The sequence below is a fragment of the Mauremys reevesii genome, linkage group 3 (assembly GCF_016161935.1).
Source record: "Mauremys reevesii isolate NIE-2019 linkage group 3, ASM1616193v1, whole genome shotgun sequence".
Lineage (NCBI taxonomy): Eukaryota > Metazoa > Chordata > Testudines > Geoemydidae > Mauremys > Mauremys reevesii.
In genome coordinates this window covers 174,611,027-174,636,162 of record NC_052625.1, presented here as the reverse complement: position 1 = coordinate 174,636,162, position 25,136 = coordinate 174,611,027, and positions in this window count along the sequence as shown.

The following is a 25,136-nucleotide window of genomic DNA, read 5'->3' as shown; positions in this document are numbered from 1 at the left end:
AGACTATATTTTACTTTTTTTCACATGCTTGAGTAAATCGTGTAGATAAAAATAGTGAGCAGTTAGTGGATAAACTGAAACCAGGATGTTGGTTCCAGCTGCTTTTTTCTTGAGGAAAGACTGAGAACATCAGATTCCCTGGAATAATTTGCTCTAACATCTTGCAGTTGTACAAGATCAATCAGTAATGCTCTGAGACAAACAAAAATAATTTCACACTCTCTTTACATTGGGTTGTTGGGTTTTTTGTCGTCCCCTCCCCATGTTCCCACAGTCTTCCAAAGTTACATTCCGTGCCTGGTATCAATGAGCTATGGAGAAATTTAGTTAAAAGATTTAAAAACAAAACAACACGCTGGCCTCTCCACTCTCAGTCAAGACTGAAATTGGAATAGAATATGGGCACTTGGAGCTTGTTCTCACAATTGGATCGGTCATATGCTATAACACTGACGGTTACAATCATTCAAGCACTGCATTTACATCTTATTCATGCCATGACATGTTTCATATACTCTATATAGCTTCAATTTTCTCTCTTAAGAGATTCCAAGATATCATTTAATGGTCAAATTTTGTCTGATATTTTTATAGGAGCAGCTTTCAACTTATGGGGATCAGCCCTGCTTTAGCAGAACTCTAGATGTTATTAAGAAAACAGGAAGAAAGATTTTGTACTAGTATCAGCTGCTTTGAATTAAATATTTACAGGATCATATTCTGAGAGATGCCAAGCACTCTCGAAGCTTCTCCTGAACTTTGGGGGGCAGGGCAGAAAAACAGCTGAGGGTGCTCTACACCTCTCAAAAGGGACTTAGTACCTGCAGGATCGGGCCTTTAAACCCTGAAGTTGTTACTCAGCTTTTACTCACCCTCCTTTCTGGGGTGGGGTTCTCGGCGTCTCCTGTGGAAGCTGTTCCACTTTATTTATAAATCATCACTGGAGCAGGGATTGGAACCTGAGTGTTCTTCCTCTCCGAGAGTCACTCTCTGTCCCAGTTTGTATTTATTTATACATACAAGGTGGAACAGCTTCAGCAGGAGACATTGAGAAAAACGTCACCAGGCTGTTGGCTATTCTGGGGTGGTAGGGCATTCACCTAGGAGATTGAAACAGGGATTTGAACCCCTGTTTCAGAGTGAGGATTCAAACCTAGGCCTCTCCCATGCCAGCTGAGTGTCTACAACACAGGGCTGTTGTCGCTGCAGCTAACCTTTCATAACCTTTGCTTTTATTAGAGGTGAGAAATGCCTGAACATAAAGTGTTTAATTGCAGGTTGGACAAAGTGTTTTGTTGAACCCAAAATGAAATTCCCCCAACTTCTCTAATTCACCAACAATTCTGAAGTTTGTTTCAGTTCAACCCAATCTAAGGTCTCAGCATTTTGGAACTGCCACTGAACTGAGGCTAGTTATTCACCCATCTCCAGGCCAGAGGTAGCAGGCGCTGCAGAACTATGTCCCACATTTTGGGCAGAAGGCAGCAAGGAGCATGCAGAGCCTTGACTCCATCACCCCCCAACAAGCCCAGTGGCTTAGCTAAGCCAGCATGTTGGAACACACAGTGTGACCTACCACAGTTTCTTCCTTCCCCTTATTCTGGGAAGATCACAAACCAGCCCTACTTGTCTAATTTATACAATGGAAGGATTAGTTGGTTAGCATTGCATAATCGTGTAGTCTCTTATACAAACCTAATGCCATACAGGCTAAGGCACAGGGGCGGCTCTAGGATTTGCGCCGCCCCAAGCAGGGCGGCACGCCACGGGGGGCGCTCTGCCAGTCGCCGGTCCCGCAGCTCCGGTGGACCTCCCACAGATGTGCCTGCGGAGGGTCCACTGGTCCCGCGGCTCCGGTGGACCTCCCGCAGGCATGCCTGCAGATGCTCCACCAGAGCCGCGGGACCAGCGGACCCTCCGCAGGCACATCTGTGGGACTTCCACCGGAGCCGCCTGCTTCCCTCCCGTGGGACGCCGCCCCAAGTGCGCGCTTGGTGCGCTGGCGTCTAGAGCCAGCCCTGCTAAGGCATCAGTAGTTGTTTTGAACATTTTGGTCTTCACACTTTCCTTCTTGGTGACTTTGTGCTAAGAGAAGTGAGGAGTTGATTGCACAGAAGATGCTTGCTTCCCAGAAACCATGCAGTAGGAGCAGGTGTGTGACAACTTCTGCACCTCTAAGTTTTGTCTAGAAGTAAGATCTATAGCAGCTTCTAACATTTTTGGCCTACAAGTTGAATTCCAGGCTTACAGATTCACTTTTTTCACAAACAAGGAAACAAATGGATTCCTTTATTAACCATTTAATCTTTCCCAAGAAGTATTTAAAGTTCAACTAAATAATCCACTTCTGTATCATGGCATAAGAGTGTACTGTAACCCTATTTTCTGAGGAAAAAACTGCTATTGTAAGGACTGGACATAAATTTAATACATATTTTGATAAACTTGAAAGCAAACTGCAAACTAAGTTAATTCACAAACATTGGACTAAAGATTAGATATGTGAACTCTCTAGGGCAAATTTTCAATGCAACATGTGGAAATACAAGCATAAATCCCACTATGAACTACAAGGAGTATGCGTCTATCACTCTGGTACACCATATGGAACATCGAGCCTTCGGGCTGATAATACACCACCATTCCAAAAGCTCTGGTGGGAGTTTAGGGTTCTCCTGAGCAGTTTAATTTGGAGGCAGTTGAACAGAGACAGAAGAAAGGAAGCAATGACAAAATAAACTGTAGTTCAGGGGTGACACTAATGGCCGTGTATGTAACAGCCAAGTGTCTCAGTTGAAGTGCATGAAAGGCACTGTAAGCTGGTATGATTTACATAGCTGCTTTTTCTGCTACACCTGGGTAACAGGAGAGGTCAGGTTAAGTGGGCAGTCAGTCTGTTATGCACACCCTCAGAGATTTATCAGTGCGTAACTTGCACTACCATTTACATCACCTCTGAATGGGGCCCTGTACTGCTGAGTTTTGGAACAGAAGAATTATTCCTGATTTTAAGGGACGTTTATGATATAGTCTGTCCTCCTGCATAACCCAGGCCATAGAATCTCACCTGGTAATTCCCACATCGAGGCCAGTACTCTGAGGCTGTTAGAGTATATATGTCAGAAAGTCATCCAGTCTTGTGTTGAAGACTTCAAGCAATGAAGAGTCCACCAGAGCCCTTGGAAATAAGAACCACATATGGGTCATCAGCATGGCTCAAAGCCAGCACCTGCCGCTTGGCTACAAGGGTAACTAAACAATGCTATATTATTTGTTTAATGATTTCTCCCCATCCCACCATCCCCGGACATTAGGGATCTATAATTGCAGTTAAAATGACAAAAAGATTAAAATATTAGTAAACACAGGCCCAAGTCCTGCAACAAGTGCCACACAGGCAAATCCCACACAGCTTCACTGGAATCAGTTGGCCTCTGTGCAGGCAGAAGGTTCATGGAGTGCTCATTGCAAGGTGACAGTTGTAAGCCAGCATGCAGACTGACCAGCTAGTTATAGAAAAGTAAAGGCTCAACTCTCTTTATATCCCTTTATTCGGGACTTGCTTTATTTCCAAATCCCCAACTCAAAACCAGAGCAAGTCAATCCAGACTATTGGATCCCAACCACCTACCACCTTTCCAGAGTCAGTCAGCTGGGGGAGAAGAAAGCATACTTTTACCCAGGGTAGCCTCCTTTCTATCAGCTTCCCCTTTCTTTTTGTAACCCAGCCTGAGCAGGCATGTGATAGTTAGGAACACATTAACTCCTTATATGCTGAAGTGCCTTTAAACTTCATCACACAGATCTTTTAGGTTAACAGCAACATAAGAAATAAGTTGCTTTTAAAAAAGCAATCCCAGACCATCTCAAAACCTTTTGTTAACATTATAAAATATGTGACTGAAAGGACTGCAATAGATATAACCTATTAAGGTCTAGACTGCAGCAAAGCATTCAGCATGGCACCTGTAGTAGGGTTGTCATTAACTGAGCAACCCCCCCCCCCCATAGCCTGGGGTCACTTTGCAGGCACCCTGACCCTATTAGCCTCTTGCATGCCCCTTAATAACACCACAATCTCTCTCATAGCTAACAGCACACCTGCAAGGATCTGGTTTAGTTATAGAAATGGTTCAAACAATCCTCAGCTCCCCAAAATAAAGATTATAACTATAACACAAAGGTTCATAGTCAGCCCTGGTTCTTCTACCAGACAAAAGCTCTTCCTGTCCTAGTTTACTCCACCCACAACCACCAGCCCCAGCCCTTTCTGGCCAGGGCTCAACCCACTAGCTTCCTTCTCCTGTCAGCCCACTCTGCTCACAGGGCCAACCAGGCTAGAACCTCAGGCTTCTACCTGGGTGCCTACAACTCCCCGGTATCAGGATCTGTCCTGCAGGGGCATTTCTTTGTACAACTTCACAGCCTATCCATTCAGTGTAACCACCTGCTGACCTTTATGGGGAATTATCTGATCCAACCCAGGTGTGCCTCTTTAGTAATTAGAAGAAAAAGGATAGGGGAGATATGGATGCACAGATTATATATCAGAGGGAGGAATAGGAGAGGAAGGAGAGTCATATTGTAGCTCAGTGCTAATGTAGACACGAGGACAACAGGATATAATAATTGTCAGTTGAGAAATAGGTGAGAATTTCTAACCAACAGAGAGAGTGCAATTGGAACGATGGAACAACAGGAAACAGTAGGCGAGGAAGGACCATGACTTTAAAGAGATTAAGCTTAATAAGTATGATGAGATAATAGGAGGAGGTGCTATAATATATAACGGGTTTAAATTAAGTGCCAATCTGCAAACTGGTAAATAGTACAATGGGTCAATGATATGATAACCTTTCTTTTTTTCCAGAGCTGGTATGAAGATGCTTCATGCTCGGGCTCGGGCCGCCATATTTGGGAATGGGATTTGGGGGGAAGGCCAGGGCAGATTGGCAGTGGAGGTGGAGGTTCTTTTTTTTTTCTTCTCCGGGCATGGGGCAGGGGTCGCTACAAAGGATCAGAGTTGACTAGCCCCAAACCCTCCAGTCCTCAAGTGGCAAGCTACCCTGTCATAGTGCCATACAAAACATATTAGAGACAATAAACTGAAATGGATCAAAGAATGGTTGACAGATGGGTTAACAGACTGTAACACAGAATAATTACAAAGAGTACTGCATTGCATTTAGATGGGGTGAAGTATGTAGTGAGAAGCTGGAAGGGCCCTACTTTCTTTATCGGCTTCATAAATGTCCTTGAGGAGGAAATAAAAGGAACATGAATTACATTTACAGACAATACCAGGCTAAGGTAGGAGAGACTGAATCAAAAAAACAACATGAAGAGAAAATATAAGCAAATCTACAGACAATTGTGAAGTATCCAAATTAATCAGGGAGGAAAAACGACAATACATATGGGCAAGAAAAATCTTAAACAAAGGAGTTAGTTAGATTGTTGGTTAGAAATCAGACAAGTGCCAAAAAAAGCCAAAGCTGTATTGAAACAGATTCACAGAGGTATACCAAAAGTCAAAAGGAAGTTCCTCTTCATACTGGTGGGATGCAGTGGACTAGGCCCAAAGGCCCCCTGCTGGAGGCCTCAGGGTTCTGCCACACCCATCCCAGGAAAAGAGAAGCAGAGAGGTCCTCCATGCAGCCTAGAGTGGTTGTGAGGAAGCAACCAATCAGAGGGGCTGCTGGAACAGCCAATCAGGGGCTAGGAGGGCCATATAAAAGGAGCTGCCGACTAGCATAGTAGCTAGTTGTTGCTTAGAGCTGGAGAAAAAGGGCTTGTGTGTCTGGCTGGAAGAGTAGCAGGCCCAAAGATAGTCTGCTTGTAGAAATCAGGGGAGCGAGAGGCTGCTGGCTGCTAGGACTGAGCCAGAGTTTGCTAGCAGAGACTGAGAGAGCAATGAAGGCTGGTTGTGGGAACTCAGCCTGGGCAGAGATGCAGGAAGACAGTATCCCCAAGGAGGAAGCCCTGGGGACACAGCCCCATACCAGGGTTGGAACGACATAAAGACTGAGCCCAGGGAGGGCTAGAGAGACACCACCAGAGGGGTATGGAGATAGGCCCTGATGGATTATATACCCTGGAAGGGGTCTGTTCTGGTTCACATACAGTATGTGAGACTTGGCAGGAGGGCTGAATCAGTGGAAGGAAAAAACTGCCTGAGAACCACTGAAAGGGGTCACCAGAACTGAAAGAATGCAGACACACTCAACTAGAGGGGGTGCTCATGGGAGGTGGGTGCTTGACCCCCTTACAGTAGGAATATATTATCATTCTTGCTTATGCTGAGTGGTTACATTGTGCATCGTTCTACTGAAGCTAATGGGGTTACATGCAAAGTAAAGCACTATTCAAAGTCAGAATCAGGCCCACAGCATTACTGTGCTCATACTTTGAGCAGCTATGGGCAACTCATGATAGGAAAAAGGCAAGTAGGAAAGGATCCAGGAAAGGGTAAAAAAGATGAAAGGATTGGGATGATGGTGAAATAAGGAAGGGTCAGATGTGCTCTAAAACGATATATAACATGGTTATTTCACAACTGTGTACTGAAAGGAGTCAAGCTTAATAAAGGTTGAGGGAGGACCTTGAATTAATGGCATGAAATAAGGTATAGGAAAATGTTGGCTGGAGATTGAGAAGTCAATTAATATTGAAGTCAATTAGACTATGGACTAATCTCCTATAGGATGTCATTGAAGTTCCATCACAGTCTGGAGTTATTCAAAACAAAACACATGAGGATGCAAAGCAGAGACAGAAACTAGGTGACCTAGCAGGTCTATTCTATCCCTAATAATGACAACAGTAGAGGTTTAGTTTTGGGGAGCTCAGTGACTACAATGTTGGGAGAAAAACAACAATTTGTAAATTGATATTTTCAACAGTTATAAAGAATAAGACTCATACTAACATGTCAGGGAAAGAGTACTTAGAGAAAGCTCATTAATAAACAAGGAGGTGAATTAATGACAACTCGGCAATTCTAGACATTGAACTCCTTAAGAGCTATCTTTAACAAGAAAAATAAAGAAAAGAAGTTGGCACAATTAAGACAAAAAGTAAGAACCTACAAAATAATTACTGGAAATGAGCAGAGAAAGGGCAATTTGAACAAATACAAACTGATGACTCTGGATGGATAGGGTATTAAAGGAATTTGATGATAAAAAATTACCATCAGCTGGGGAGAAGATTGGAGAAAAGTGAGTGTAGTGCCAAGTTTCTAAAAAGGAAAGAATGATCCTGGTAATGACTGTCCATTAGGTCTAAATTCTATTCCTAGTAAAACAAGGAACTAATATTAAGAAAGAAAATCAATCACTCTTTTAAAATGGACTGGAAAAGAAGAAAGTAGTGTGAGGGTAAGATCTCTCTGAACAGCAATGGGTTCAATCCTAGAAGGGACATAAATGAGGTGGAACTGCTTTCCAACATTTTTAACAGTTTAATCTTGATTTAGAATTCCCTGGCCTTCCAATATTTGCTTTTGGCTACAATTTGTATTTGTTACAAGGTTCCTGTAAGGTTCTCTTTAAGTGACTGATACATATTTACAACTTAACTCCGCTCTTGAAGTTGTTTTTTGCTTGTTTGTTTGTGGGTATTGATTGGTGTTTTTTTCTTTTTGTTTGTTTTCTCCTATAAATGTCCCTAGTTTTATAAAAACATGTTTAAGAATTGCCCACTAACGGTCCCTGCAACAACATTTTGGGGAAAGTTTAATTTATTTGAAACCTACAAAGTTGGTAACTAACTAATTAAATACAATTAACTATGAATATTTTGTTTTCTTGTGTCGGTTTATTAACGGTAATTAACTCTACCCATATTTGAAATGTATTCTCATGTCTATATTAATTTGGGCACTGTGCCTCAATTTCAGTCCATGTGGACTCATTTCCAGTGCCCATTACTGTTGAATACTGAGTACAGTATACTCCCATGATATTTTTCTTTGTGTATATCAATGCGAACCCTAGGATGATCAATAAACACAATGTGACATTTTCATTGAAGGTGCACCTACAACATGTGGTTGCTACTAACATCGTAACAAGAATGTGCACAAATTCTCTCTGTGAAACTAAGTAGTTGTAAAGAGGGTTCCTCTAGGTTCAGCTTTCTCCACCACCACCCTCCATTTTCACTGATAAATATGCTGACCCTTAGCCCTTTGTTTTGAATTCAATATACTGTAGTTAACTGGCTGGTATACATGTGCCATGGACTTCTACTGGTTATAATGCAAAATGTCAGCCGTGTGGAGCTGGAGATCTGAAAACTATCTTCACTGTTGCAGTGACATTCCAAGCAGCCATGGTGTGCAACCCGGTGATGAACATGAAGTCCTAGGTGGCCACAGGCCTGTCACAATCATCTGACTCCCATCGAAAATATACGCCATGAAATGCAGAATGCTGCATGAAGAACTGTCTGTTTTGCCATGTGATGCACATTTGCTGCATTAATCAAACTTTGGGAAGCAATCATCCATATCTTCTGGGAAATCATGAGAGGAGTATCTCTCTCATGGGCTGGACTTACTAGCTGTAATATTTTCCCCCATTCACCACAGAAACTTTATTACCAGCTGGGAGAAAAGTTAACATCTATGTGTTGTCAAAGTTAATTTCTTAGGTGAGTTTATGCCCATAGCTGCAATGGGCTGTTATAAGCAATATAAGTTTACCTTTGACTGACTGCCACATCAAATTTCAGTCAATCTTCAATTATATTTTTACCAAGATCTGCTGCACTTACAGGTCTATTACAAACATCTCCTCTCTCCTTCTAGCATAAGAAGGTTTAAAATAAACAAATAATTTTATTTAGATTACCAAATTTGAATGCATACTATGGCAAAATAAACTGTAAACAAATTGAGCTGCTTTACTGTTCAAAGCAAAAACAAATCATGTTCTGTTTCAAATTTCAAGTGGGGGGGGGTTACTGTCCAGCTAAAGATCTAAACCTTCTCTTCAGTTCTGAATGAAAAAACAAAGCAACTATATTCTGAATTTAATAAATTAGCATGTTTAGTCTTTTCCCCATAGTTGAATGACGAAAGGGCTTGTTTGATATGAGACAAACATATCTGGACTTGCTTCAAGAGCTATTTTTTTATGTCCAGGTGAAGGATCTTTAAGTGGTGTGTCCATGGAGAAACAGTGACACCCAGTGGCCAGATCAGTCAACCACTCGTGTTTCCCTGGCTATAAAATATACACACATATTCTGAAGGGATACCATGAAACTGAAAATACATACATGCTTTAAACATTTGTATAGTCAGTCAAAAAAACCCCTCCAAAATAGAGAAAACTAAACTCAACTTCTTTAATGGAACTTCACATACAGACTTCACATACAGCTGAAGCAAAACCCCAGATCCAGCCAACTCCAGCAACCCATCCCTGACCTCTGTGAAAGCTAGGATCCAGAGTCAGATTTTGGACTTGGTTCCATCTCTATTTTTAGGGTTCTTTGAACCAAAGCAGTAGGAATACTGGAAATGAAAGTTGGTTACCCCAGTGGTCTTCTATATAAGGATTCAAAGATTGTCACTTTTGATGTCACTCTGAAGTCTAGGATGCCTGTTGAGTCTGTGTGAAGTGATGGAAACAGCTACAAGTATAGCTGAGAGCAGTTTTTGTTCAGAATATTACTAGGCTCGCTCATCTCTGGGATTCAATCTGTTACTATCTGATTTTTAAGTTCTCGTCCATTTTAACTTGTGCAACAGGAAGGCATGTATCTATGTCAGGCCAAGAGTCCTAGACCATTTTGATATCAAAGGTAACTCAATCAATCACCACCCTTACCCTGTAGCTAATTTATATGCAACAGTTTCATTGGTTATAGGATGGAGACTGCACAGAGGGTGAATTACTTTGCCAACCTACCACACTTGGTGGACAGCATGGGCTTTCAGCTGCTAGTAGTAAAATAATAGTTGTGATAGACACAGTGTGTGTAATTACTGAAAGTTGTCTCTAAAATGATTGGGAGAAGAAATGGCAAAGTATTCTGTAGTGTGTTGGGAGGGTGGGGGCGTGTTTGTTGGTTTTTGGTTTTTTAATGAGTCATAACTAAAGTACCTGCTATGTACAACACTTCTATAGCCTTTTGATCAAGTCAGACGCAAATTGCACAAGTCACTAGTAACAGGTTCTTCAGTTAGGTTGCTACCTGTATTTATTATGAAAAATGAGATTGGTGGGACATATATAGAAACTTAGCACCCAAATAAGTCCAAACATAAGCATCAGCACACAGAAAATAAATATTCAGAATATGACAACTCTAAATATTAACATACTCACAACATTGTGAAGACTGTTAGAAACAAAAACTGAAGAAAACATTAAGTGAAGGACATCATAAGTGGGAAGGGATAACCCAGGATTCTGCCATCCCATCACCCCAATATGCCCACTAGAGGTTAAAAATACACATTACTTTATGCCCCTTTTTCCCATATAGTCACACATGTCCAGTGGCCATATTTATATTACCTCCCAGCCTTCTATTCCAGGGAACTATAGCTTGGATTCCAATTGTTGATAGTAAGTTATTTGCATCAATACGTTTCCCAATATTTCCAACACGTTAATGCACTTAACCTCATAGTTAAGTCTTTGTTCTTTTGAGGTTTACTTGTTTATTATAAGGCATAATATTGCAAGCAGCCCTTATAACTGAGGTCTTGCTAATTTATGCCATTTTATGCTGTCAAGCCTTACTAGGCCTTCCACTCATGGCAAAGCCTATTTCCAAAAATGGTTTAAATAATATTTGCCTCTGTTTGCATAGGATTTCCTGAAGCAGCTTAGCTTATTCTAACATAAGAATAATAATCAGGGCTGGCTCCAGGCACCAGCATTCCAAGCTGGTGCTTGGGGTGGCAATCTTTAAGGGGTGGCAGTCCCTGTTGTTTTGCCACCAGCAGTGCGCCGAATTGCCGCCGCGGACGGCAGGGGCAGTCCGTGTGCCCTTAGGACGGCATGTGCATTTCCGTGGTGGCAGCAATTCAGCAGCAGCTTCTATATTTAGCTGTCCATGGCTTCTTCAGCTAAACATAGAAGCTGCCGCCGAATTGCCGCCGGCACGTAAACGCGCCTGTCGCCCTAAGGGTGTAAACGCGCCCGCAGTCCGCGCCGGCAATTCGGTGCACTGCTTGGGGCGGCGAAAACTGTAGAGCCGGTCCTGAGTATAGAATTCTGATCTGGTAGCATTTAACATTCAGTTTGAACATAAGTATGTTTGTATAAAAGACTCTCTTCATAGGGAAGTCTCCGGTCCTGTAATATTTTTTGTTACCTCTCTGATCCCTTTCTATTTTTCTGCTAGATCTCTTTTGAGATGAAATAAGATGACCTGAACTGAACATAGTATTCAAGGTGAGGGAATACTACCCATTACCATCTAATAGTATTAGAATATTTAATTCCATTACCTGCATGTTCAGCATTGTAAAAGTCCCATTCTATGAAATTCTTCTTCTTATGTGGCATCTCTTATTACTGGAAGTTTGCAACCACAGTATCACACTGCATGATCCACTGCTAATCTCTTTGTGGATTAATAGTCCTTTTGATCCACCCAGGATATAACATCATCTGTGCGAGATCTTTTTTTTTTTTTTTTTGCCTTATATTCTTCTGCCATCAATTTTCCCTTTCAGAGCCGGTGAACATGCACCACCCACTGAACTCCTAAAATGTGCTCTGCAAATCAAATCTTTCTTTTCATAAGATCTCTAACTAGTGTTCCTGAGTTCCAATCATCTCCAGTACTTTTTCATTGGTTACATGGCCTATCCATGATCTTTTTGGAATTCTTCTAGACAGGGGTGGCTCTAGCCATTTCGCCGCCCCAAGCACTGCGGCATGCCGCGGGGGGCACTCTGCCGGTTGCCGGTCCCGTGGCTCCAGTGGATCTCCCGCAGACGTGCCTGCGGAGGGTCCACTGGTCCCGCGGCTCCGGCGGACCTCCCGCAGGCGTGCCTGCGGATGCTCCACCAAAGCCGCAGGACCAGCGGACCCTCCACAGGGACGCCTGTGGGAGGTCCGCCAGAGCCACCAGCTGCCCTCCCAGGGACCGGCAGAGCGCCCCCCATGGCAAGCCGCCCCAAGCATGCGCTTGGCGTGCTGGGGCCTGGAGCCGCCCCTGTCTATACTCACTTTGCTCAGGAGAAAATGACTGCCCATGGTGCAAGGCAGTGGAGAATCAGGTTCTAGAAATGTAGTTACGAGGGCAGATGAATCAGGAGGGACAAGGCAGATAATTATTCAATAATGAATAGCCTAGAGAAGGCAAATCAGGATACCATTTTTCTCATGATACAACAATAAAGGGAAATCAGTGAAAATGCAAAACTTAAAATTAGTACAAGGATCTTTTCACACAATTCATTAACCACGTGTGGACTACTCTGAGTCCAAGAGCTTACCAGGATTTTAAAAAATTGACACATGGATAATGAGAATAACCACACTTATATTAGAAATGACAAAACATAGCAGAGAAATCAGCCATTATGCTTCAACCATAAACTAATCACTAAAAACAGGGGTCATAAAAAAACTTACCTGAAAAGCAGCCTGTTTTGAAGATTCTAACACCTTCCTGTGAAGTATCTGATACTGGCCACAGTTGGAGACCGGATACTGGAACTCTGGTCTGATCCAGTATGGCAATTGCCATCTTCCTAAAATTCCTGTTTATTCTGTATAAATTAGACCCAGCAGAATGTCCCTGCTGGACATAAGGGAACAGAAGGTGAAATATTCTTAAAGTTCAAAAGAGATGGAACACAGTACTTGTAGCTTGACTGCAGCATGTGCTATAGTGACCTTGTTTAAACAATGGATTATGTCACCAGGTATATCTAGGCCCAAAGCAAAGTTTTACTAATCAGTGGAACTTCTGATACTTTTGAAGAATATGTACAGCATTCAGAGTCTAGTCAGTGGAGGTACCATTACCAAAAAGGAATGAAATTGTTGCCTGTACTGAAATCTAGTAAGAAATCATAATACTACATTCTTTGTAATATTCCAAGCAATGTTTAAAAAGAAAGTCTAGTGTCATTATTTCTATTATTGTAGCACTTAATGACCTTGTCTGAGATCAAGGACCCTTTGGATAAAAATGAATCTTGTTTCTAGTGATTTGAAACAGTTCCTAGTACAAACAATAGTTTACTGGATGAAAGTTTTGGAGCATAGCATCTCACATAGCTAGATAAATATATATTTTACTGCATTACTTCAGTAACAGTTCTGATCCTCATGGATCATAAAGTCACTGATCACATAGGTAATTATATGCCAAGCCAATGCAGAAATCAGTTCAGCACTTCTTTTTTATTCACCCATTAGGTTTTGTATCCATCCCAGAGACTGCTGGGGCTATTCACCAGTGAAGGCTCTGCTCTGAACTGGGACAGAAGTAATCTATTATAATTATTGTTATGATGGAATAAAATAGCTCTAAAAAGCACTTAGAGAATTAAACCCTGTCCTCCACAGCAAGCCTCAGTATTAAGCATCTAAGTATTAAATCCATGAGCCTTAAGGATGCAATGGCTAGTGATCTATTTAGCAGGGGATTTGTCTTTGCCCTCCAAATCCAGGTGCACAGGGTTGTGCCTTTAAGCCAGTTCTGCTGAAATCGATGGGACTAGCTGTGGATTAAAGTACCACTCATCAGGAACATGGGTGGTAGATTTGGCCCATAAGTGTAGGAGAGACAAGGAAAATTCCTAATGGATACATGTGTAGCACCTGAATACAAGTACAACTTCTACCTCAATTTAACACCCTCTATACATCCTGCATTTGAGGACTATTTCTTTTAGTTGCTGCTGAAAGTCTAGGGCTAAAACAAATCAAGACAGAGTGGCTGGACTGGCCTTGCCTTGTTCATCAAATGTTTGCCACAGGTTTGGGCCCTGTGTTTATAAAGTCAACAGATTGAGAGTTGTGAATCAGTGAATCTCCAAGAGGAGGGCTTCTGCCAGCTGAGTTGATATTAATAAAGATTGATAGATGGTAGCAGCATGGACTGAAATACAGTATGGATTGTGTCAATACCTGTGGCTACTATTTGTGCTGCTAAGGAAACTCAGAACGTTATTACTCTAGAAAGCCAAAATGAAAAAAGTTATTACTCCGAGGATAAAACTGGTTCTTCTTTGCTGAGGGGTGTAACAGGTGCCAGCACTCTGAAGGCCAAATCTTAGGTTATAGACCATATTTATTGTCTGGGGTTATAACATGACCAGAACTAGATTGACCGCATTCACCCATCGATGAATGGGGGATAGGGAGGAGGGGGAGGCATTATTTGTTGGGTTTTATTTTTATTTTGTTTACCTTGCAATTAAATGCATATATCTTAACAAGTGCTATGGACAGATCCTGCCACCCTTCCTCATGTGAGTAATCCTTGCTCACATTACAAAACCTGTTGATGTCAAAGGGACACTTGTGTGAATAAGGAATACTCATATCGGTAAGGATGGCAGGATGCATTATTATTATTTGCATAGTTGTAGCACCTAGGAGCCCCAGTCATGGACCAGGACCCCATTATGCTAGGTGCTGTACAAACAGAACAGCCAGGAGCTTCCAATCTAAGTATAAGACAAGAGACTACAGACAGAAACAGACAGGGGAGCACAAGGAAACTATGAGACAATATTGGTCAGCAAGGTAAACAGTGGTCTCAGCACACCAGCTACCTAACTTTTGTCAAGTTTTCTGTAGGCATCCTGGCGAAGGAGGGTTTCTAAGGAGGGTTTCAAAGAAGAATGGGGCAGGTTGGCAGATAACAGCCCCAGTGTATGGGCTGCTATTGGGGGCCAGCTTGTAAGAGGACTGTGCTTGGACAGAGTGTGTGGGGTGTGTGGAAAGAACTCCACACACATACCCTTGCAGAGCCCACCCAAGTACCCATCATGCCTGTGATCCCAATGCTCAGGGACCACTTCTACTTTCCAAAGGGATCAGGAAGGCCTGTGGGAGACAAGGCCATGGCCTTCCCTCTTCCATCCAGGCTCACCGAGGGGGGTTATCAGCAGGCGGCACCGTCCAAACAACCAGCACAGCTGCACAGTGCTCCTGAAGACAATGGCGCTCAGGGAGGGATTGTGTCATTGTGAGTCATAGTCCTTCACAGAAATTTCCATGGTCAGGCCAATAGCTGCATGCCACACTTTTATTCACCCAGTAGGGTTTCCAAAAAGCCCTGGGATTTTAAAGTCACAAATCCTCTTGTTTTATTTATAATAATTGAAAGGCTCAGTGTCTTTTTTAGTCAGTGTAACAGAGTGCCGCCCCCTTGTGGCACAACATGGCCCTGCAGGCACACTGTCCAGCAGTAATTTACTCCTGAACCTAAGTGCTGAGGTCTTATTAGTAAACTCCGTTACAGAGTAAAAAACTCTTCTTTAGACTCTCAAATCCAATCCTGCCTTTGGGGCCTGGTTGCTAATGCAGACTGGGTTCCTCTCCTAAGTTTTGCAGTCCAACAGCCCTCCTTCTGGGGCCTGTGTCACCGTTCAGGTAGGCTTCCTCTGCTTAAACCTTAAGTCTCTTAGCTCTCCCTTCAGAGATGAATTATAATTCAGGGCAGCTGTGGCCCTCAATCAGCTTCTTCCAACTGGCCTCTTTCCACTCAGTCCTTTCACCCCTAGGCACAGACACAGCAGTTGCCCTCCTCCTGCTAGAATCACCCCCCACCCCACCCCCCGCCATCATTATAAACTTGGAAAAGATTTGCTATGTATATGCGCTATAGCTGCATTATAGGTAACATTATTTCCTAATGCAGCGTTTGTTGTATGTTTCCACAACAGAGAGAACAGGATGCTGTTACATTTCCCACTTGTCTTCCCCCCCCCCCCCTTGGGTTCTTTTATCAGCTGTTGCAGGTAATCTCTTTCATGTTCCCTGGATTAGTCTTTATTTTTTTCTGGCTATAGAAAAATTAAACTTTAAACCCAAAAACATTAAATCACTGAAATAAACATTCTTTTGGTATGAAAATGTCTTATAAAATCCTTTTAAATTTCACTTCCAAGCTTTAAATGTAGCTTTTCCATATTTAATCAAAAACACTCAGGTGTCTGCTTGCAAAGAATTTCGTAGGAAACTGCATGCTTATGATCGGCAAGTTGCAATTCTGCAAAGAGCCTTGTGAATTGACCTCCGCAAATATAAGAATGCTTCTTAATTTAAAGTCATTTTCTGCTAACTTCATGGAAATATAAAGTGGACAATATGGTCACCATCCTTTATTTCTGAAATAAAAAACAAACTTTTTTAGCATTCAAATAAAATTGAATACACTCAGTTATGAGCGTAATTTGATTTCACATTTAAATAGATGACTATTGCGCATCTCAAATTGTTCTGAGACTCTCGGTTAAGCTCCCACCTGTTTAAATTGTTGGCTGATACAAATACAACTGCACACCCATATTAGCTGTATCATTTCCAGACTTAAACATTCAAAATGGACACAGCTTAGCCTTTGTATTTTATGGGTCTTGGGAAAAAGCTTGAATTCTCTTTCAGTGAGCAAATGAAATTCATCTCTCAACATACAGTAATACATTGTCTTCAACATACAGTCCAGTCCATCAAAATGTCCATGACAGTTGTCATAACAGACACATGAAGGAGACTGAGGTGCTGGGATCAGACACACAATTTTCTATAAGGAAAATGAAATTCAGGACTTGGCTTCACTTTGCACTAGTCCACACTAGAGAGGTGTAAATTCTAGTGCACACTAGAAAGTTCTGCACTAACTGGCCTGTGTGGACCCTGCTGGTGTGCCCTAAATGTTCCCTAGAACAGTTAATGTAGTCGCCTTCCAAGCAGTTCTACATGAATACATGGGGAACTCTTAGTGTGCACCAGCAGGGCCATCCAGGCCAGTTAGTGCACAACACGCTAGTGCGCACTAGAATGTATACCCCTCTAGTGCGGAATAATGCGTCATGTTGACAAGCCCTCAAACAATAAAAACAGATCGTTTCTATCGGACCTTGATTCAGAATTCTAGAGGAGATCTAGTTTTAATCAAACATTCCTTCAGGAGTCCAGCACCAGTCTGAAACCTGGGGGAAATCATAGGAGCATGAAACACTCAGATATGGCTGTATCTGAAAAAAAAATCCTTGTGAATGGAATAAAAGAAACAGCAGCAGAGCACTAAAAATTGCTAGCGCATCTCTAGATAATGTATGAAATTCAGTAATGACAAACCCATTGTCCTGAATGGGATTCTACAGGGGTGTAAGTCAGTACTAATTAGAGCTAATGAGTATAGCGAATTTGGCTTATTACAATCCCTTTACATTTTCCTTCTGGGTAAACTTAGCTTTTCATCCATGAAAATGATAATATTGATTTTGTTTCCAGCTAGCTGCCACTAAATCTTTAGTTCTTTTAGGGCATGGGATATTGTTGTCTTTTTCCACCACTACCATAGTACGTAGTGTTGCACACAAACATATGAAGTCAAGGTCTGTGCTATACAGAACAGGCAGAGAAAGAAAAAGATGTCCCCAAAACATTTGAATATGCATTGTTGTAGTCAATTTTATCTAGGTATTTATATGGGCACCACCACCATAGTATCTGAGCACGTCTTGTAATGCTGGACCCTTTCCAGGGTTTGTTTGGTTTTTTTACTTTTTAAGCAAGAGAGGAGAAGATAATTAGTGGTAGAAGACACACGCTGAAAGAAGGGAGTGCCTGGAAGGCCAGGAGGGAGGAGATCAAAGTAGGTAGGTATACTGAATAAGAAAGGCTGCTCCTGATATAGGGGTCAACATGGAAAAAAAAATACAGAGAGGTGGAGAATTTTAAGTTCTTTGGGGATAAGGGACATCTTTATACTGCATGTGTTTCCAGCACCTAGCACAATGGGGCCCTGATCCTGATTAGGGGCACTACTGCAATACAATACAATAAATACACAGAAAACAATAAAATGAAGGGCTCAGTGTGACAGAAAGAACTGGCCAAGCATAGTGCACTAATGAGTGTGCAGTAGAAGTCTCTAGTTTTGCTAAATATTGTTCCTCTTTATTGTAAAGCAACCAGAAGGATTGATTTAGTTTTGTTATATTAATTATTCCAATCTGGTCATGAGCCTATTAAGTTTCACTGTGAATGGCAGATGAAGGGTATAATATTAAATTTTGCAGCTATTCCTATCAAAATTGTAGGCATCTGAGGTCCTTTTTTCCACTTTCATACATGCCCCCCACCCCCCGTCTTTTCCATTGCTCAAATATTTTAGACTTATTACCTGTGAGGAAGCTTTTGGTTTTTCTGAATAATCATTCAAGGATTCTTTGTTAAATTCTGCACTCTGATTTTTGGAGGTTTGGAGTAGCCTTCAATATGGTACCGGGTTGGTTTGTGGGAAAGTAAGCCACTACCTACAAAAAGTCATCTCAGACCTGACTAAATCATGAATATTTCCAGGACAAATAAAGCCACCTGAAGTTAAATGCAAATGATGAGTGATACTGACAAGGAACATATGAGTAGACCAGGGATTGGCAACCTACAGCACGCATGCCAAAGGTGGCACGCGAGCTGATTTTTTTGAGGGCACGCAGCGTGGGCTGAGCCGCTTAGCCTGCCACCACTCTGGGGTTCCTGCTGCTGGCCCCTTGCGAGCCAGGGTCCTGCCGCTGGCACCACTCAGCGCCCGCTGCCAGCCTGGGTGAAGGAAACCCAGGCTGGCAGCGGGCTGAGACCCCGGCTGGCAGGAACCAGCGGCTTAAACCTCAGAGCGGCGGCAGTGGGCTGAGCCACACAGTTGTTGCACTGGGGTTCCAGCTGCTGGCCCCTTGCCAGCCGGGGTCCCCCACTACGGCCCCACTCACCTTGCTTCTGGTTGGAGTTCCAGCACAGGCCTCCTGCCAGACAGGGTCCAGGCCTCCGGCCCTGCTCAGCCACCAGCTCCACTCTTCTCAGCTGCCGATGTGGGGTTCCAGCCGGTTAACAACTGATCACTCAGAAGCCTGTGTGCAGCTTAAAGTATCCAAATATGTGCCAGACATTGGAAAACTCAGCAAGGAAAAGCAAGGGCAAGGATCACACTAAACTGATAAGATCTGCATTTTAATTTAATTTTAAATAAAACTTCTGAAACATTTTGAAAACCTTGTTTATTTTACATATAACAGTAGTTTGGTTATATATTATAGACTTATAGAGAGACCTTCTAAAAAACGTTAAAATGTATTACCGGCACATGAAGCCTTAAATTAGAGTGTATACATGAAGACTCGGCACACCACTGCTGAAAGGTTGCCGACCCCTGGTGTAGACCTAAGAGGGAAAATCAGCAGTCCCTAATAACAAAGGGACATATTCAAGTGCCAAGACTCACAGAATATTATCCCAGGCAATTATTTGTCAAAGGTGCAGACCTATGTTCATCTCATAGAAAGAAAGGCAAAAAGTGTTCATAAAACGAAGCATTCTGGGGTGTACAAACAAGAATATCATAGTAAGATACAGGAGGTAATTGTCCCGATCTATTCAGCACTGGTGAGGCCTCAGCTGGAGTATTGTGTCCAATTCTGGATGCCACACTTTAAGATAGATGTGGACAAATTGGAGAGTCAAGAGGAGAGCAAGAAAAATAATAAATGGTTTAGAAAACCTGACCTATGAGCAGGTAGACCTTAATATCTATTGAGAGGGACACAGCGGTGAAATGAGGATACATGCATGGTATTAAGCGGCAGGCTGCAACTTTTATTAAACTTTAGCACAAGGGAGAGGCGCTACCTGCCCATCACCCATACTCTCCTATACCAGGCATTTAATTGGTTCCAGTGTGGTGGTTGCAGAGCTCCGTACTATCTAATCCACAACTCATGGCGGGCTCTCCTCAGCCTATGCCCAGGACTCAGCTCACTCTGAGTCCTAGCACCCTCCCCGCTTACAAGGGAGACAAAGAGTGCGGACGTGTGAGGACCTCAACCTTCCAAGGCCACAAGGTCTCCTCCTATCCCATGAGTCTAAGACACATCACCAAAATCCAGGGTCTTTTACCTGTGGGAACTGTTCATTTTATACCTTTAACCACATGGAAACCAGCCACAAGGACTGCCAGTGACTAGCTTGGTTGCTCCCCCCTCATCCACACTGCCTCATGTCACAATTCCTTCCAATCCATTCTCTCACATTCTGTTGCCATATGTCAGCACCTCCATTTGACGAAGGTATGCTACCCTCCGTGAAAACTTCAGGCCAATTGCAAGGAGTATCCTTATGTTATATCACTGAACCCCCTTTTTCCAGGAACAGCTTGTTGACCTCCCTATTCACTTTCTTTCCAGCCTTGTCCACGTGGGCTGTTTGTGGCTCCCTGCCAAACCTGTCTTGCAGCAAGCATTTCTGACCATACTAATCTCACCTCTGGCCATGATTGCCTAATCTGTCTTACACCCCCTGGATTCTGTCCCTTATGCTGACTCTTGTACAACCCTTGAGATCTTTATCCCCAAGGTGAATAGCCAGGATGTAAGGTGAGACCTTGTTGTTTGTCAGTGAGTGCACAAGTGGCATGAGCAGATCACACTGCATGCCTCTTGTGCCGAATCATTGGCTGCAAATAGCTTCAGCCCAGAAGCCCAGCTGAGATCTTGTTGCCATCCTGGCCTCCCTCTTGTGGGCCCAGAGCACTGTAGAGTGCCCACAAATCCAAACATTGTGTACACTCTGGGTAGCCTTTGAAACAAACAAGCACATTGGGTTAATTATGTTTTATTGCTCCCTGCAATCTTTTCCTTGGTGCAGACCTAAGTCCTGTAACACCTTGATTTCCAGCACTCTAGTGCCTGCACCTGCCATGGACCAAACTCTCTGCAGCCACTGACATTGCTGTCCTGATCCTAGAAGAATGAGAACCACATTTTCCCAGGTGAAGACCGCAGTAGCTCAAGGTTTTTGTGTGTGAACAGTGGGTCTGGCTGCAGCCCCGGACTTTTAATAAGTCTTGTATCACCTTTACAGGGCACAAGTGCTTGTCTGCACATTCCTTCAGTACCACATACACCCCCTTAAATAAAATGGCCTCCCTCACACAGCTGCAGAACCCTGAAAGGGTTTCCTGTGTTATGGGTAGCCTGTAGTCTCTCTAGCACTTGCCTTTCCATGACCACCCTTCTAAGGGTTTCGTACTATGAAATGCCCATATGAGTTTTAGAAACCCACCAATCTACTCCAGTAGGACAGGCCCACTAGTCGGCTAGAGATAGTGGAGTGTGTCAACCAGTGGTGGGTCAAAGACACTACACATTGCACCACCTGGTGTGGGAATGGGCCACCCCCCAATGAAGCCCTTCCTGTGCCCTAAATTCCACCAACTCCGAACACTGTCCTTATAGGCTCTCAGAGTCCACAGAGCTACCAAGTCCTTGACTAGTCCCACATCTGTCAGGAGCCACGGTTCCAGAGTTGTTGGGGCATCGCCTGTGGATCTTTGAGGGTCAGCAAGGCGAGTTTCCAGAATTTGTCATCCTGAAATCAAGCTAGAGCATTGGCAATACCATTATCCACTCCTGGTACATGCACTGTATGAAAAAGGAGGTTAAACTGCAGGCAGTGTAAAACATAGGCCCTCACCAGCCTTATTACCTGAGCAGTCTTAGCCAAGTGTCAGTTCACAATACGTACTGCAGATTGGCTGTCACACCCAAAACAGATTTTGTTTCTGAAAGTTTTCTCCCCAAATAGAGACTGCCACCAAAATAGGAAAATACTCCAGATAGGGCATATCCCTTGTAATAACCTGAGCCACCCAGCTCTCTGGGCACCTCTGTGCACACCACTCTACTTGAAAGTAAACCCCAAAACCTATGCCTCCTGAGGAATCAGATTGCACCTGGAGCTCAGTCTTGAGCAACTGGTCCAAATGCCATATAAAAACCCAATTAAACTCTTCCAGGAATCTTTCCCACACTTCTAAGTCTTCTTTCAGTTCTCTCACTATTCTAACAAGGTGGTGGGGTTTTTGCACAACAGAGGAGGCAGACACCACATGGGCACAAAATGCCTGACCACTAGCCACCATCCGCCATGCAAAGTTTAGCTGCCCCAGCACCACCTGTAGCTCCCTCAGTGTAATTTTCTTTGCCTCTTTGAGAGCCCATATCAGTGCCCTTCCCAATTCCAGTTTCTCTGTGGGTAACACAGAAACACCCCAGACTGTGCCTAGTTCAGTGCCCAGATAAGTTAAACTTTGGGCAAGGCATTCTATTTTTTCTGTGGCAAGGGGGACCCTGAGACACTTAGCTAGGTTCTGAAACACATGAAACATGTACTTACCGTTGCCTGTCACCAATCTTCTTGCATATAAGAAGTTGTTGAGTGTAGGCCAGTCTCACGCACAATTGCCCACTTCAACATGAAGGTGAAACTTTTGAAAGCAGCACATGACACCGAGCACGCCATAGGCATGGCTTTATCAAAATAACAGGGGCCTTCAAATTGAAAGTCCAAAGCAAGTTAAAATTCCTGAGATACACTAGAAGCAACTGGATGCAACCATAGCTACCATAGCATCAAAAGATGAATATCTCATTGAACACAGATGGGGGTCAATAAAGTCATTTATTGATGAGCCCTGGGGGTAGGACAGATGATGGATTGCTTTCTTTGATACATCACCCAGGGGAGATATGCACAATTCCAGCACTGGAAGCCTTGCGAAGAGGCCTGCCACTCTCCCTGCTGCCACCTCCGCTCCGAGGCAATCTTTGCCCTTACTACACGATCAAAGCCTTTAACAGATTTCAAGTTCTCTGCCCAGGAATGACACCTGAAACCAGCCGAAAATCCATTCCATAAATAAGCGACATCTTTTTTCCCGGGGTCATCTAATAACAAATGCTGTAACACCTTTATACAAATTATACTCTCATAAATGCAAAAGGCTGCAGGCCAACTCTTAAGAGTTTCAGACACCTTAGGTCTGTGGGTTTGCCCTTCTTCTTTTGTCCTTTTCCCCCCTTCCTTTCCCTGAACAGCAAGGTAAATAAATCCACAAATACCCCTTTCCAAATCTTATCCTTAACCCTGTTAGATGCTTCCCAAGCAAGCGATCGGATTCCACATAAGCTCTAGGGCATCATCCGCCATGTCTCCTGCTGGGGTTTTTTAGGAATGCTGCGACATGGCAATGGGATGGGGGGTGATGCTCCCTGATTGCTCCATGTTCCACTGCAGGATATCACCCCAAACCTGCAACAGCATTACTTCCTCGTCAGAGAGGGGCCCTCTCTTGTCAGGAAGGCTGCTCAACCTATCAATCACCAGTGCCAATGATTTTGCCAGGTCATACCATATCCCTTGATGGGGGGTGGTCTCAGAGGAATGAGAGACCTGGGCTGCCACCCTTGCCCCTGAGTGCAGAGGATCACAATCCCCCCTTTGGTATCTGTGGGCTGCTGGCAAACCCTACTGCCATACCCCTAGGATGCCTGCGGGAGTGTATGTCTAGCACTTAACCGTACTAGTGTCCAACTATAGCCTCCACTCACATGTGTACCAGACCAAAGGAACAGTGCAGTGCACCACCCAGGGACTTAGGCCTCGTCTACACCAACAAGGGATGCCGGTAGAGCTATTTTTCTAGTAAAGCCATACCAACAAATTCTCCTCATGTAGACACAAGTTATACTGGCAAAAGAGTGCTTTTGACACTACAGCTCATACCAGTTCCCCTAATCATAGAATATCAGGGCTAGAAGGGACTGCAGGAGGTCATCTAGTCCAGCCCCATGCTCAGAGCAGGACCAATCCCCAGACAGATTTTTGCCTTAGATCCCTAAATGACCCCCTCAAGGATTGAATTCACACCTATGGGTTTAGCAGGCCAATGCTCAAACCACTGAGCTATCCCTCCCCCAGTATAGCTTAATGAAATAAGCTATACTGGCACAGTACACAACGGCTTTTGTTGTTATAGCTCTGTTGGTTAGGGGGATGCTTTTTTTCACACTCCTAACCAACATAGCTATGCCAGCAAAACTTTTAAGTGCCTTAAAGAATCATGCCATCAGAAAGCAAGCAGTACAAAGATACAGCAGTTACAAAGACCAATGTGTCCCATGAATTGGCAGCAATTATATTTGCAGGGAAAAAACAGAACTGGCCAGATGTTTCACCCAAGAGACTGCAGCATATTTGTCCAAACTAAAAATACAGCTGAGTACAAGAAAAATTACAAACAAACTTTTAAATGTTAAATAATGCTAACACCTTGAAGCAAGTTTGAAATTCTAACAATTGCTATTACTATTCTTATTTGTTATTATTTATACTATGTCCAAATGTTTCTCATATGAGACTTTATAGGTTTGCTACACCATTTGGGCAATATACACTTATTATAAACCTGCCATTTAGAATCCATTCAGGCTCAAAATGGTTTCACAGAAGAGTAATTCAACCATGCAAGGACATAGATGAGAGAAAAAAGCACACAAGGGATGCATAGAAGTCTAAATGTTGAAAAGCATCATGAGCCCAAAATAAATCAAATTAAGAATAAGGCCCCAATTTAGCAAAGCACTTAAACACATGCTTAACACTAAAGTCATACTTCAGTTGATCCCAGTCATCAAGGGCCTGACCCAAAGCCCATTGAAGTCAATGGAAAGATTCCTATAAACTTCAATGGGCTATGGATCAGACCTCAAAGCATTTAAGCATGTTTAATTTTAAGAATCTACATAAATCTCATTGAATCTATTAGAAATTAAGCATATTTATTAGCATTAAACCAATGCTTACTAAGTGCTTTGCTGAATTGAGACCTAAGTCAGGGGAAATGATTTTGAGGTAGTTTTCATAAAAAAACCAAACAAACTCACTGTCCTTCTAAGCATGGGTGGTGTGTGAACCGCCAGCTGGGGGAGGCTAGCTCCCACACCCCCAGTTTCCTCTCAAGGCCCCACCCTTTCTGCACCACCACCCCCACCGGAGCCCACTCCCCACCACAGCCACCAGTCCACGCCCCAGGTTAGCCCTGGAGCGCCAGTGGCATGCGGCCCCAGCCTCCCCAACCCT